Consider the following 15,059-nt stretch of genomic DNA (forward strand, 5'->3'; position numbering starts at 1 on the left):
TGAACGTTTGGTTAGATTCTTGATGCTTGGCGTGAAATAAAGCTTTGCTTGACCTTAGCTTTATATCAGTCTCGCTCCTTTAATCACGGACCCGTTATTGGGACATAACAGTTCAAATACAATTAGATTTGCATTTAGTTCAGGCTTAGTTAAAACTAATTCAGTTTCCCCAGTATGGGCCAAATTTTGATCACTCTGTTACAAGAAGCCTCTCTAAGGATCTATACAAAAATATAAAGTAGCAACTTTTTTGCAACTGAAATTATTTTTCTCTCCTTTCTGGATTCAATTTAACTAGAAATTGGTAGAAATGTATCAGTTTTTCAGAATTTAAAAATATCAAATTAAAAACAAAGATGATTAGAAAACAATCCAAACTTTAAACTGCTAAGACAAGTACTCTTATCGGTTGAGTTAAATCATGAATTCATTTTCACATAATGTTTGATTTCCATTACTTTTAAACATTTTCAGAATAGGAGATAGAATGAAGGAGTAATTTACTGCTAATTAGGACTCTGAGTAAGTGAATAGAAAAGAACTGGGAACATATGCAAATATGATAAGCACTCACATAAATAGCAACTCAGAATGGAGAAATAAAGCAAAAATAAAAGGATCTAGTTACTTAAAGAAGCTACTAAAGGTGATAAGAACAAAATTATTCACTTAGCCTCAGATATATTTAGAGTATAGACCGAAACTCTCAATTTATAAATTATACCTTCAATCTACTAATAAAGTGGTGACAACTAAAAACAAAGAAATAATAATAAAGGGAGGAGGGAAGGGAGAAAGGGAAAGAGAGAAGGAGGGACAAGGACAGAGAGGGATTGAAAGAAGGAAGAGAGAAAGAAAAAGGAGAAAATTATGGTCTAAATACCAATTATACCACAATAAAGACTTTGCAAATAGCCAAAAATGGCCAGAAAATAGATAAAATAAAGTGGTATATAATAACTCAATTAAGACACAATGTTCTCTGTGCATATTTAACTGCTTCAAATGCAATAATACCAATTAAAAATAAAATTTTGTGGGTGGTGTGGTAAAGATGTATTTTTGTCAATCATTTCTTTCATAGAGAATATAAGAACAGCATCTCTTCTAATTCCATGATTTGGTAAGTGGCATTATCAAAGGTAAGTTCAAGAAGAAATATAGGGGCGCCTGGGTGGCTCAGTGGGTTAAACCGCTGCCTTCAGCTGAGGTCATGATCCCAGGGTCCTGGGATCGAGCCCCGCATCGGGCATTCTGCTCAGCGGGGAGCCTGCTTCCTCCTCTCTCTGCCTGCCTCTCTGCCTGCTTGTGATCTCCATCTGTCAAATAAATAAATAAAATCTTTAAAAAAATAAAATAAAATAAAGAAGAAATATAAAAATTAGCCTGGATCATTCTTCAAACACAAACTTGTATGGAGTTAGAGCACGTTACACCAATGTTAAAACATTTTAAAGAATTCTTTTGTCACTTAAATGATGTCATTAGTATTAGATAGCTAACATAATTTTACTCACTGGAAATAGCTTTATCCTTTTGTTTAAACAATGAGCTGAAATTTTTTAACTTTTCGTATTTCAAGAAACCTAAGTAATTTTTCACTCCTCAGAGCTCTCTGGTCATTAATACAACCTGAAGAAATGCACCGGACTAAATTCTCTAAATCATAAATGACCACAGATGAGTTGTTAAAAAGGTAAGCAAGTATTTAAAGTTATGAAAGTCCCAAAAATGCTATCAGTTTTCCCTATTCCTCATCCCTGTTAATGACTCTGATCATTCAACTGTTATGTATTTGTTTTTCAGGAATGTTTATTTTACTATGGCCAAATTTATGCCACAGAAAAAGGTACTTTTTTCTAAGCTGATATTTAGAAATAACTGTTGCCACAAGTGATATAGATTTAACTGTTGATAAACATACACATTTACTAATGCTTTTAGTGAATGCTATCGTCAAAGGGATAAGAAAAATGGGCAATAGGATGATATATCTGGAGAAATTAAACATTTAGTGGATTGAGACAATCTTTTCCAAAATCCATGCAAATATTTAATATCTTCTTTGAAGACTGAGAAGAGGAAAATATTACATACACCTGTAGTCTTGAGCCAAACTATGAAAACATAAAACTTAACATTTTAAGTTCTGCTATGGAGTCTCCAGTATTCTATATTTAAATTAATTTGATCTTTTTTAAAAATATGGCTTTGGAAAGCATTATGTTGTTTAAAATCACTTACTAGTTCAACTTCCCCAGGCATTAGCTTTTTAATCTGTAAAACAAAAAAATAATATTGAATTTTTATAGTTTATGAAGATGCAGAAAAATATGTCCAAAATATGTGGCACTGACCTGGAGCTTAATATTTTTGAAACAATTATCCAAAGCTTAAACTGAAAGAAAAATGCCTTTTGTAAAATAAACTAGGCTGACTCCTCAGAACTAAGAAACTTTTTTTGCTAATACTAAAAACTGAGTATTTTCTGCTTTGTGATGAATATCTGAGCATACGTATTAATCTTTCCTACTTCCCAGGATGCCATTCAAAGAATACAAGATATTTAAAAATAAAAATGAATCCATGGTAGCACAGGATATCATGGAAGAGTGCCAGCCACAGACCAGAACAGTGGGGAATTTCTAGAAGACACGGGCAGATAGGTTCAGATTGATGGTAAAATCTCACTGAGCTGACCTGCAGCACTGAGAAGATCGCTGAAGAAATGAGTGTTCCCCCACCACGAACCAAGAAGAGCACCAAGGTCAAAGACAGCAGGGACTGGAAGCACAAAGGGGTAGATGAATGGTGAGCTGCAAAATGACTGTAACTGCTGATTGGACCGTAAGCCTCCTGACGAAAGCCTCAAATAGAGCTCTCTAAATAAAATGGAAGATCTATCATAGGAAACTTACTTAAGTTATTGGAACAAAAGAAGGATAGTACCGGGTGGTGCTCTAGGTAACTTCTGGTTCCCTTGTGAACACGTGGCCCTACATCTATTAAACAAACTCTGTAGGTACTCTAGAAGAAACATCTTCTGGCCACAACCATGCACCCTCTTTCCACAAAAATCTCTGTAATAGAACCTAAATTCACTCATTGAAGAAATTATTTTATTCACTTCTGCTGCTGGGAAACCTCTAGCTATCATTACTTAGCAACCCCAGATCTCAATTCTAAATACAAATATTTCAGAAAAACCAACAATGTGAAAACAGACTACACCAAAGAACTAATACCTTCAAAAATAGAGTTAATATAAAAATCATCATAGAAGTTTAAAATAAATACAATTAGAATTCTCAGAGATTTGAAGAGATGTCACATCCACAAAAATTAATGAAGATACTAGAAAAAAGAAGCAATTGGATATGCTCACGGCATTGATTGCAATGATGGTTTCACTTTACCTCCAAACTCATCAAATTGTGTACATTAAAAATGCAGAACTTTTTGTGTATCAATCATACCTCAACAAACTGTTTTTGCAACTAAAACTAAGATCGTTTGAATGAAAAATTCAAATAAAAGACATCAGAATGATTCAGGCTTAAAGCTGCATTAGTGAACTACAAGCCTAAACTGAGAAATCTTCCCATGTTCAATGCAGCAGAACAAAAAGATGAGAAAGACTGAGGCAGGGCAAATCCAGAAGACCTAACATCTACCCAACAAGGAAGAAGTAAGAGGTAGAAAATGATGAAGAAAATAAATAATAGAGAAAAATTTACTAAACTGATGAAGTACTAACATTTTCAGAGAGTAATTACTTGAATTTTCTCTAGGGATTCTGTAGCAAGGATAGGGTAAGTTGTGCAATATAATCTAAATGCCATCTAATAAAACTGGTTAATTCCAAAGATAAGGAAGAAAACCTATAGTGTCACCAATGAAGGAAAATATTTGCAAAGAAGCTGAAATCAGATTGACATCAGAATTATGTCATTTTAAAAATAAAGTCTTGGGGCATCTGGGTGGCTCCGTTGTTAAGCATCTGCCTTCCCAGGGCCTTGGGATCCAGCACCACACCGGGCTTCTCCCTCTTCCACTCTCTCTGCTGTTTTCCCTCTCTCACTATGTCTCTGTCAAATAAATAAATAAAATCTTAAAAAAACAAATTAGAGTCTGGATGAGGGAAGAACAGTATATACCAATAGCTGATGGAAAAAGATTTTGATCTAAGTCATAATTCAGGTAAAAGATCAAACTAAAGACAACTGAGACATATAAAGACACATGAAGTCTGTCACACCCCATGTGTATTTTCTGGAAAAAAAAAAGTACAAGAACAAAAACTTTCTTTAGGCTGCATTATTGCAAAATTAAAAATGAATTCAAGAATAAAGAAAATATATGTTATAAGTAACATTGGTAAGGAAAAATAGACTAAAATATATTAAAAGTTGAATACATCATTGCTGATAATTCATTTTAATAGAGTGGTCATAACACATATATATAATGTAAAATTTATGCATATATATATAAGATATATAAATACTCCTCTTTGGAATATAAAAGAGAATATATAATAAGCATGATGTTTTAATCCAAATCCAATGTCAAAATATTAATAAGCATCCAACTCAAAAAGCTAGTAAAAAAATAGGGCAAAATTAAACCAAAGAAATTTTAAAATGAAAGAAAAAAACAGAAATTAATAAAAAGGAACACATACCACAATACATATGACAAAAATAAAACCAATAGCTGACTTGAAAAAAAAAAAAAGTACCAATCTCTTCCAAATTTGGCCAAGGGGAAAACAAAGAAAATAAAACATAAGTTAGCCACTCTGGGTATCAAAGTGGGGAGGTGAAAGATACAGTGGTAGATGAAGGAAAGGTATTAAAAATGAGATATAGTCCTATGCCAAAACCTTCAATCTATAGAATGAAAAATAATATAAATTTCCACACTGATCTAACAAGAATTGAAATTTTTTAATAGATCAAAAATAAGAGAAGGAACTGAAAATAATTCAAAGATCTATCTCTCTCCAGAATATACTAAGCTCAGACAACTTTCCACGTAAGTTTTATTAAACTTATAAGCTTCAAATAATAGTGAGAAGCCAAAGTTAGTATACTTTATATTTTATTCTATAAAAGACTTCAAAACTGATCACAAAGAGGGAAAAATTTAGCACACATGCATGTACACACACATATACCCACACACTGTACTATGGATTTTTATCTCTTCTGGAAAACAGATGTAAAATTCCAAAATATATCTGGTTGAACAAAATGTAGAAGGATATTAAAAGAATACATTATTCAATTGCCAAGCTGAGTTTATTCTTAGAAGTAAAAGAATCATTCAACATTAAAAATATATTAATAGGAGTCAATGTGTTAACTATTTAATTACAGGATCATCCCAAATGAGGCAGAAGTCTTTGATAAAATTCAAGACTTGTTCTTGAGCTTTGCGCAGTGGCAGTATCGTAGCCAATGAGGTTTATCCGAGGCGCAATTATTGCTAATTAAAAATTATACTAAGTTGAAGATAAATAAAATCTTTCATAAAATGGTTCATACATTCATAAAATGAATAGTATCTGTCAAATACAAATAAACACATTAAGAAGTAAACGCTGAGAAGACTGTTTTTTTAAGATTTTATTTATTTATTTGACAAAGAAAGACAGTGAGAGAGGGAACACAAAAGGGGGAGTCTGAGAGAGAGAAGCAGGCTTCCCCACTGAGCATGGAGCCCAAAGCGGGGCTCAATCCCAGGACCCTGGGATCATGACATAAGCCAAAGGCAGACGCTTAACAACTGAGCCATCCAGGGACCCCTGAAAAGACTTTAAACAAAGATATCTACTACCAGTGTAATCATGTTGCATTGTTCATAGCTAAGGCAAAAGACAAGAAAAGAGATGAGCCATTAAATATTAGCTGGAAAGCAACAAAAGTCATTTTGTAGACTATTTAGTAGTTAATACCGAGATAAACCAGAAAACTAGTTAGAACAAAAATGAAGATATACATGGTGCCCAGATACAATATCATCCAACCAAAATCAGTAACTGTTCTAATAACCAATTAAAAATATTGTGAACAACCTCTAATTTGCAATTGAAATAGAAAATCTAAAATTACTAGGAATAAAACGAATAAGAAATGTGCCAGACCTATGTGAATGGGAAGACAAGCATTACAAAATAATATAGCTTAATTTTCATTGTCTTTGTTTAACTGAAATTTGGTAGGTAGTGCCAAAGTTAATTTGAAGAATAAGGAGACAATATAATCAAGTAATATAGAGAATGAATAACGGGAGGAGACAGCATGCTATATATAAAGTTACAACTAGATCAACACAACCGCAGTTGAGAACTTACTATGTGCTAAGCATTGTTGTAAGTTGGAGATATATAACACACACACACACACACACACACATTTAATCCTCAAAACAACGCTATAATTATCATCACCATTTGAAGATGATGAAATTGGCCTCGGAGAAGTTAAGTAATATATCTGAAGTCACATAGGAACAACCTTAAAAGTCTATAGGATTGAGGGAAGTTGCTTAGTTTTCTCTGAATAGCAATTATCTCAATAATCAAGTTTTTGACTAGAACTATACATCTTAGCAACTTGATGTGCAGATGTTCTGGGATGCTGAAAGAAACTTCATGTGCTTTAGTCCTTAGTCATGCAATTGATAAACCAATACATTTTTAAGGAAAAATAAAGACCTATCCAAAGTATTGGAATGATAACTGAAAAATTAGCCTGACCAGTAAGTTTCCAGTATAAAAATTTTATTATTTATATATATTTACATATTTTCCTAATCTCTTTTTTAAAGATTTATTTACTCATTGCAAGGGAGAGAGAAAGAGTACATGAGCAAGCAGGAGGGTGGGGGCAGAGGGCAGAAGACTCCTCACTGAGCATGGAGCCCAACACAGAGCATAATCTCAGGACCATAAGATCATGACTTAAACTGAAACCAAGAGTCAGATGTTTAAACAACTGAGCCACCCAGGGACCCCTGTGTTATCCTAGTTTTAAAATAGAATAGCAATGCAAAATTTGCAGTAATAAAAGTATTATGTGAGAATATATGTGATTTATGTAGTCTATTTATTGACTGAATAAATGAATATCCCATTATCCAAACATAACTAATATTTTGATTTTTTAATTCTTTTGAACCAGTTTGATACTTGTAATACTAGAATAATTTAGGAGTCAGTCTACTTTCACTAATTGTATAATAATTTTTATCATGTTTATATTGCTATTAAACCATGATTTTGAAGGCCACATAATGTTCTACTGAATGGAGGTATCCTTATTTATACAGCATTCCACAACCATTTACTCATTTAGTTTAGGTTCATTTCATCTTGCTTTTGTAATTATGCTTACCATCCCAATAAACTGTGCAATTGTCTCCTACTTCCAATTATTTCCATAAAAAATGGAAGTCCTGGGGCGCCTGGGTGGCTCAGTGGGTTAAGCCTCTGCCTTCGGCTCAGGTCATGATCTCAGGGTCTGGGATCGAGCCCTGCATCTGGTTCTCTGCTCAGCAGGGAGCCTGCTTCCCCCCTCTCTCTCTGCCTGCCTCTCTGCCTACTTGTGATCTCTGCCTGTCAAATAAATAAATAAAATCTTTTAAAAAAAAAGAGAGAGAGAAAGAGAAGAAGAAGAAGAAGAAGAAGACCCTCTTCTCATATCCCTCTTCCTTAGCTTGGATTTTGTTAGGAAGCAGATTGAAAAAATAAGATCACCTTATTCGTGTGCAAAGCACAGGGCACTTTCTGTTCCATCTTACAAATTCCCTTTAAGATATTAGAGGGGAGAAAAAGATGCTTGAGCAGCAGGAGGAGCAGCTGGACCTGGTGAGGAGCACTAAGGAGTAGGGGGAAAAGTAGTCCCAGGCAGAGTCCATCGGGCTCTCTGCTCAGTAGGGAGCCTGCTTCCTCCTTTCTCTCTGCCTGCCTCTCTGCCTACATGTAATCTCTGTCAAATAAATAAACAAAATCTTAAAAAAAAAAAAAAAAATGGAAGTCCTGAAGAAAGACTATAATTTTTTTTTTTATTTTCAATCCATATGCCAGATTGATTTTGAAGTTGTGATGGAAAAGTAATCTACCACAAATGTACAGGAATATTAATTTCAAACTCTTTGCAACTTTGAGTATTCATTATTTAAATTTACTTTTGTCAGTTTAATAGGCTCTAAACCTTCTTATACTGAACAGTTTTGGGTTTGTTTTTTTTTAAAGATTTTATTTATTTGACAGAGAGAGACACAGCGAGAGAGAGGGAACACAAGCAGGGGGAGTGGGAGAGGGAAAAGCAGGCTTCCCACCGAGCAGGGAGCCCGATGCAGGGCTCAATCCCAGGATCCAGGCACCCCATTCTTATACTGAACTCTTAAAACAATGTTCCTAACACACAGTTATTTTTATAAATGAGACCTTCCTTTCTAAATTCTGAGGTAGTGAAATTAAGCAACAGACTCCACAGACATTCCAGGTGTTAAATACATATCCTCTACCTCTCTCTTTTCAGTTTCAACATGTTGTCAACGAATGTAGTAATTACATAAAAGGAGTTCAATCACATAGATCCAAAAATTTGGAAGGAGCACATAGCTTAATTTTTAAGACTTAGGGCAAGAAACCATGTCCAATACAGAGCATTTTTCAATTCAGAGAGAAGATTCAGGATTTATGGTTCAAAATATCTGCTTCAGATTAGCCCTCCCCCATTCTCATGAGAAATGGCTACAACTAATGGTTCACTTCATATCTTTCATAATATAGCTAAGAGAAGTGAATCATATATTTTTGTTTTCATAAGACCTTACTCTGAAAAGCATAATCTGTTTCACTGTTATTCATAATCCTTGTTGCAAAAGCTTAGGGAGAAAAACTGTCGATGTTCTAGACATCATAACATCATTACCATCTCACCCTTGGCCTTCAGTGAAAAGCTTTGAAGAATACTGCTCTGTATTTCACAGATTTAAAAGAGAATGAAATTAAGCTATCCTCATTTGAATTCTCACTTTCAAAGTCTTCCTCCTCCCCCACAAGAGTACATATGCTTTCTTCTGGAGGGCCTGAATTAACAGCACAAATGCAGCAATATATTTAGTATAAGATAAGGCCCTGATAGTACTCCACCTTCTCTTGCACTGTGCCAAATTCAAGGACTCAGGGGGTATCTTAAGGTTTTAAACTGCAGGAGGAAGTCATCAAACAATAATACAAGTTTAATGGTTCAAATGTTCTAACCAACTTACTGTGTGTGTGTTGTGTATCTAATGAGGTTTTGGCACTATAGAAGAAACAAATATATGGCATGATCTGTCCCAAAAAAGTTTCAGTTTGGGCTGGGAAACAAAAGTGACATCCCACTTACAATTAAAGACTGAGCACATCAAAGGAATAAAAGTACTTTTGACCTCATGGCTTTGCTCCTATCTTGTTAGATTTTATTTGATAGTTTTTTCAAAAGAAATAGAGAGCTTAAAGATTTACAGGGATAAAGAGATAATTTTATCAAATAATGACTTGCCTTTAGCTTATTAAAGTTTTATCCTTTCTGGTGATTATTTTGAAAGCTAAATAGTTGATGGAAAATCAAATATCCTTAAACATATTTTGAAGCTGAAGGCAATTCACTTATGAATCACCTGAAGGTGACCCTCTATGAAGAAAATGCAGAAAAACAACAAAAAGGACCACCAATTCAGGAAAGAGCTAAATTGGCTCAGTTTTGGAGTTGCATAAGACCCAAGAGGCATCTTTAATTCCAAACAGCAGACAATTTAAAAACCAGTGCATGTCCCTGAATGAGTAATCTGAATGTGAACATTCAAAAGAAAAATATAAGGTTCGTCCCACTTCTTATGCATAGAAACAGTGACGAGTGGCTCTTGGGAAGTTGTCCTTCAGGAAGAAATCTTTACCAAGAAGCCCAGATAGAGGGGTTTCTATCTTGATCTCTCTTCTGTCAGAAAGAAAAAATAATACATGGTCTAAAGCACAGAAAAATTCAAATGTGTTGGCATTTCCAAAAAGAAATAAACTTTCAGGGTCTAAGTAACAGTATGTATCTCACTAAAGGAATCCCTAGTTCTGCTTATCTGAAAAGCAGATGGTGAGGCAAATAAAAAGAAAAAGACTTTTCTGAAGATATTTCCTTCCAAAACGCTAAATGGAGCCTTCGTCCCTTATACTTGTGTTGTTCTCTTTCTCTCTCCCTCTCTCAGATAATCATATAAAAGTCAATATTCTTCCAAAATGACAATTAAATATAAAGTGAGGTGAGAATTATGCATATTTGCACACTCCACTACATGCAAGTTGCTATTACCAAAACTCATCAGATAACCTTATGCATTGGCTGGATTACCCAGACCAGTACATCCTCTACACAGAAAGGCTATCTCTGAACAGCACACTAGGCTAAACACTCACATCTAACACACCTTATCAGGTTTTCTACGTCTCAGTGTATAGGGAAAGCAATAGTATAGGACAGTATAGTCCAACATTTAAGGAGCTTATAGTATAGGTATAGTAATAAAATGTTTATATGAAGGTGGAATAACAATATGTTGAACAGTTAACTAGCAGGCATTGAGCTAAGTGCTTTACTGTATCAACCCATTCAGCACCTCCAAGAGTGGGGAGAAGTGACCTGCATTGACTTCTTACAGCAATTAGAATAAAATCCAAACTCCTTCCCACCACAAAAAGCCCCCCATGATTTGATCCCTCTTTTCCTAAGCAATCTCACCCCCTACCATAGGATCACAGCACCTGCTCACTATGTCCCAACCATTCTGGCCTTCTTTCTGTTTCTCCAGTAAGTCCAGGCATCTCAAAAGTCAAGGATTTCACACTGCCAAGTCTTCCTGCCTGGAGAGCTCCTCATCGGGTCTTTTGAAGACTGATTCTACACATCAGTCAAGTCTCAGGTCAAGTATCAACTTCTTCATAGAGACGTTCCATGATCACCTTTACCTAATATAGACCTTTTCACAGTCACTACTTCATCATCTGGTTTTATTTTTCATATCATTGAACACTTGCTTACATTCTTTTGATTATTTGTTAGTCTGTCTCCCTCACACTCTTTGCTGTATCTTTTTCACCACGGTGCACAGCTGGGATATAGTAGGCATCAACAAATATTTTTAAATGAATTGATAAATCTATACTTTACAAATGAGTTAACAGAGATATATGGCCATAAAGCTGGTAAGCAGATTTGAGCCCAAAGCTCAGTTTTTTACCTTATCTAGGTATCTAATTTGGCATAATCAAATAGTTGCACAAAATAGCACATGAGTAAACACAAAATAAATGACATAAATAACAAGGATTTGTTAAAAAAAAAAAAAAAAAAAAAAAAAACAAAAAACAAAACTCCAAACTGGCTTTGTCAGGGACAAATTTCAAGAAGGAGGTAGACTTGAATAGAGCCTTAGAAAATGGGTCATCTCACGACTGACTGGGAGAAAAAATTGGGTTAGCACAGGCAGGAGAAGCACATGCCCTCTCTGGAACAGCAGGAGAACATTCTGGTAGGAGATGGTAGAAGTACACTTTGTTTTGAATCTTAACATCCCAGTATGACACCCAGACAACCAAGTCCTGATTCAGATTGATGTCTTTGGGCAGGAGGGATGGGAAGAATTCCTCCTAAATTCCACAGATGCACTTTAAGTATGCATTTCCTCAAAACCTATCTGTCAGGTGTATCTACTTATCTCTCTAATTTTTTGCTAGATCAATGCAATTGAGAGGTGATTAAAGCAAGGAAAATCAACAACCAGTGAAAGAAACATAGCAAGTTACCAGGGGTAACCAGAATTTCTGGGACAACCTTCCATTTCTGGCTTGAAGGGTAAAAGCTCCAGTAAGAACAGCCACCTCATTCCAGCTGAGACAAAGTTGCAGTGTCCTGAAGGAAGCTCTAAAGGTGCTCAGCTTAGTCAAGCCCTAGGGCTCTTACACTGTGCCTGGAAGCATTAAAGGTACATAAGTGAATATTAAAAACAGAGAAAAACTATGTAGACACTGACAACAGAAAAATATATGCTTAAGCTAGTATACCACTACATTTGCCCAGATGTTTGTATTTATTTTGCATATTGTTCCTCTATTATATTTTTGTATTTTGTCTCCTTTGGAATAGTAACACTGTTTAAACCAAATATTCACAGATAAAAATTATCAAGAAAGTTTTAAGTTTTTTAATCCCAGAAGAGAAGAAATATGAGTTGTCACAGAAGGCCATGACAGGAACAGAACATTGTAGGAATTGTGTCAAGGGAAATCTTGCAAATTCAGCTTACTAGAATAAAAGTACATTAGAGGCCACTGAGGCCAGGGGAGGAGAAAGTAGTTATGGTCCTATCACCAAATGCTACCCACAGCACAAAAAGCAGGTTCACTACCCTTGTACAGACAGAATCCAAAAAGCAATAAGGCTAGAAAGCATTTGTGTTTGCTTAACCAGTAATTAGTGTTCACTTATCATCATTCTAGGTGCACTGGGGTGCACAATCATTCCTAGCATCATAATCTGTCCTCAAGACACCTAGTCTAGCAGAGGAGCTGGTCCATAGACACAGGGAATGATACCACAAAGCTGACTAGATTTAAGTGCATTGAGAATTACAGATGATGAAAGTAGCTCAGTGAGGTGATAAATTAGAAGACACTGTTCGTTGATAGTCTCTTAGAAGGTCAAAGCAATAGAGACTTGCAGGCTCCCTGGATACAAAGTTCTCTTCAGTTTGGGAGATGTAGCCCTTATGACTGAATCAGTGATTAAAAGAAAAAATACTGATGAGAACTAAATTGAGAATTTGCTCCCTGCATCATATGAGATGTCAGAATGGACACTACTGTTCAAGGAGGGAATGTTTCCTTTAAGAAGGGCAAAATAAGAATAAATTTCCTGAAGGCCAGGGTTTGTCTGAGACCACTTAATCAGTCAGGGATTTCTTTCCTCCCTCTACCATGAAAAGGGAAGTCCTGGCCATCCACAAAGATATCCAAGATTCTTTAATTAGGCAACATATGTGTGTTATATGGAAGATGACAAGATTATGCACCTGAACTTCTGTCTCAGAATTTAAGCTTGCATTAGGACTTGCAGTTACAGTGAATTTCCACTAACCAAGGTTTTCCCAATCACACTCTACAAAGGAAATGAGTTCTACTTAAATTAATAATACCACCCCAAGAGTAACTACAAATAACACTTAATCAAGTATTCAATGTTTTCAAACTACAACTTAAAAGAAAACAATTTCTAAATACAGAACATTTTCAATATTGGTACAGACCAAATTCCACTATCACAAAACTCTAGGACTTGTTTGGAATCTTTTGCCATACAAAGCTTTGATCTGTGAGTTCTAGGGTGCTGTAGGGAAGTTATCACAGTACTGAGAGGCAAGAGACCCAAGCTTGGGTGACTTTCCAATCATTATGCAACTGGGGTGCTGACATTCAGCCTCCAAGGCCTGAGAGTGCCAACTGTCAAGTCAACTAGTCAAAGGAGTTACCTTAAAAATTCCCTCTTAGTCTCAACATTTCTTGACTCTAGCAGGAGAATATTAGTGTAGATATCAAAATTTGGGTTCTTGTAAAGTTATATGTGGCTGTAATTTGCTATACCAAAAATATTACAAGGTACGAATGCTGTACTAAAACTAAAAAATACTAATATTCTAAAGATTCCAGGCCCTTAAAGAAAAATGAATAATGACATATATTTATGAGTTGTTTTTTTGGTTTACTTATCTTTTTTTTTCGAGTACTCCCTTTTTTTATTCCAAGTTTCTAAAACTCATTCATTAGACTGACATAAAATAACAAGTATGAACAAAGCTTTCAAAAACCTATTTTTAAAAAATGTTATTTGCTTGTCACCATGAGTTTTCAACAATGTTTTATTCAATTATTTATAATTTACTCCTGTTTACTTGCATCTGTGATAAATTTTAACTAAGGGCATTTAGTTTAGTATTACTCATTTAAATGTTACTTATTCCAAAAGTCCAGATTATCTGTTTCTATTCCCCACCAAATGAAGAAGACAATCTGAATTTCCAGATTTTGTTCTTTTAGTTACTCAACCAAGCACAATCTGACCACTACCGCCCACCACTCTCCTGAAACTACTCACCAAAAGCTACTACTACTCTGAAAATAATCATTCCGGTTGCTTAATTTTTATCCCTACCCATTGTGAAATATAAACCACAACACAGAAAAGCTCACAAAATAGAAATGTACAGTCCAAAGATTTTTCTCACAAGAAATACCCATAAAACATCACTCAGATCAAGGAGAACATACCAGACCTCAACAATTGCCACATGCCCATCTAGGTCATTACCCCTTCTTCCTTTCAAAGAACCACTGTCCTAATTTAGAGTACTCATTCTCCTAGTTTTCTTTTGCATTTTTATCACCTAAGCAAGTATTCCTAAGCACTATGGGTTTAATTAAACCTGCCTCTGTATCTTATCTGACTTTTCTCACTCACGTCATGTTTCACATTTTTATCTTTTTCTTGCATGAATTCTATTTATGAGTAAACCACCATTTCCTTGCCCATTCCAGTGTGGACACAGTGGCTTATTTTGAAGTGTTCAGCCCAGGTAACTTCTCTGGAGCATTTAACAAAGTTGACCATTATCTCTTTGAAATTCTATTCTCTCCTTTGTTTTACAGCAAAGCTCTCCAGGATTTGCTTTTCTCACTTTGATTGTTCTTCAGAGTTTCTACTAAGTATTCTTCCTCATGCTCCCCACATACAGGTCTTCTTTAGGCATCTTTCTTTATCTCCTCCTTGACCATTATCACTAGGCAACCACTCCTTCTCTTATCACTGGTCCCCAGCTACTTTTCTAGAAAGATTCTTCATGACCTCCTGCCTTCCTTCACCCTCAATACAGCCTAGACCCTTCCTTCCCACTAGACATTTTACATAGATATTCCCCCTAAACATGACATTCTCCTCTTTACCTTTGTGCCTCTTCGTATG

General features: G+C 35.2%; 1 protein-coding gene and 1 pseudogene across 4 annotated transcripts in view; one reads left to right on the plus strand and one right to left on the minus strand.

The window, feature by feature from the left end:
* Positions 1 to 15,059, minus strand: part of GRM1 (glutamate metabotropic receptor 1) — a 427,511-nt gene that overhangs the window by 318,466 nt on the left and 93,986 nt on the right. The window lies entirely within an intron of this gene.
* On the plus strand, positions 5,434 to 5,564 carry LOC122897181 (annotated as a pseudogene).

Source organism: Neovison vison, chromosome 1 (genome assembly GCF_020171115.1).
Source record: "Neovison vison isolate M4711 chromosome 1, ASM_NN_V1, whole genome shotgun sequence".
Classification (NCBI taxonomy): Eukaryota; Metazoa; Chordata; class Mammalia; order Carnivora; family Mustelidae; genus Neogale; species Neogale vison.